At 33.9% G+C, this 1,859-nt stretch overlaps 1 protein-coding gene and 1 pseudogene across 4 annotated transcripts in view; one reads left to right on the top strand and one right to left on the bottom strand.

The window, feature by feature from the left end:
* Window positions 1-1,859, top strand: part of LOC105501230 (UDP-glucuronosyltransferase 2B9) — a 476,097-nt gene that overhangs the window by 201,906 nt on the left and 272,332 nt on the right. The gene's annotated exons all lie outside the window — the stretch shown is intronic.
* Window positions 1-1,859, bottom strand: part of LOC105501233 — a 97,960-nt pseudogene that overhangs the window by 30,935 nt on the left and 65,166 nt on the right.

Here is a 1,859-nt window from a genome sequence, read left to right as displayed (position 1 = left end):
TTGCACAACTGGCCCCAGAGAAAACACCACGGTGCCATCTTTGGCAGAGATCTGGACAAATTCTTTCATTTCCTACAATGAAAATAATTTCTGCATCATAAAGATGCAATATCATGTAGAATAATGTAGTTTACCTATGCTTTAATAAAAACCTGAAAAAGTTTCCATATGTATCATTATATTGTCCCTATATTCTGCCATATACTTCTAGTCTCTACAAGAAAGTTTGTGTTAGAAACACATGGCTTCAATACATAGTAATTATTTACTAGAAACAGTGCCCAACCAAGTAATTATACAGGACACTTAAGTAATAAATGCACAGCTTTTTAAATATTTGGCAGATACTCTAAATTCTAAAATCATAATGGTTTGCAAACTCATAAAAATATTCCTTGAGGAGTGATGTCAGTAAAATGATGAAATAATGCCCACCAAATTAATTCCCACACAAAGAGACAGCTAGTAACTATGTAAATACAAAAAGCCATGCTGAATTCACCAGAGCTAAACAGAGAAGAAGAAAATCCCAAGACTCATAGACATGGGAAAACTCATGATCTGTAAGATGAATAATTCTTTTGGATTATGACACCCCTTCCACACACCAAGAAGACACACCACTGTGAGAGAACTTTACCTGAAGTTATCAAGATCAGAGGAGGAAATTTGAGGGGAATGTTCAGTTTCTTCATGGATCTGTGATTCTTTTTGGGAAGCCCATTTTCGTCCTACTCCAGGAGAGGCATTAGGAGCGGCTAGAGGGTTGAATGACCTGGGGTGAATTGGAAACAAGAGTGGGAGTACTAATCGCAGTGACAGGCACACAGATCTCAGCATCTGCTTGGTGTTCCTATTACCAGGAATGCCACACTGCAGAGTTTGACCAGTACCATAACACTGCAGGGGCCGACATCCAAAAGAAGGTCTGAATGTTTGGCCCGTATTTTTTACAATTCTCAGGTCCTCATACAGAGCTTTACCATGATCTCCAAACAAGTATAACATTTGAGATTAAGTTTCAGTTATTGCTTAAGTCTCTCCAAGACCTAGAAGTCACTGCAATCTGGTTTTAAGTTACAATGCAGAGTTAAATTTCAGATTATCCATAAATTATTGATAAGAAATTCAGTGCACACCTATTTTAAAAATTCAGAAATCACAGCACATACGAATATAAAGTTGAAAAAAACACATTTTAGAGAATAATCCAGGGAAAAGATGATAAATTTTGCAAAGAAGTGGAAATGTTTTAAAAATAAAAAATAATCCAATTAAAAAAAATAAGTGAAGTGAATTGAGAAACTCATTAGAAAACTTCAACAGCAGACTTGGTCAAACAGAGTAAGGAATTAGCCATCCTAAAGGTAAGACATATGTAATTACGCAGTCAGAAGAGCCAAAAAAGGGAAATAATTAAAATTAGTGAAGTAAGCCTATGGAAAGTATCAAATATTATTAAGCAAACTACCTCCGTATAATAGGAGTTTTTGAAGGAGATAAGAAACAAAAAGGTCTAGAGAGCATACATAAGAAAATAATGATGCAACATTTTGTAAATCTAGAGAAAGATGACAGTATCCAGGTACCCTAATCAAATTTAACCAAAGAGTATTTCTCAAAGGCACATCTTATTTAAATGGTTAAAAGGCAAATACAAAGAAAGAATAGTGATAGCAATATGAGAAAAAGTTTGTACCATATTAAACAATGTCCCAATTCAAGTTTCATCAAATTTCTCCAAATAAAATAAAATAAAATAAAATAAAATAAAATAAATCAGCTCGTGAGCAAGAAGAAAATAAGATATACATTTAAAGTGCTGAAAATAAATCTTCCACACAAAGATACTGTGCCTA

Source organism: Colobus angolensis, unplaced genomic scaffold (assembly GCF_000951035.1).
Source record: "Colobus angolensis palliatus isolate OR3802 unplaced genomic scaffold, Cang.pa_1.0 Scaffold70, whole genome shotgun sequence".
In the NCBI taxonomy this organism is placed as follows: Eukaryota; Metazoa; Chordata; class Mammalia; order Primates; family Cercopithecidae; genus Colobus; species Colobus angolensis.
Note: the sequence above shows the minus strand (reverse complement) of the source record. Positions and strands in the feature narration are given on the sequence as shown.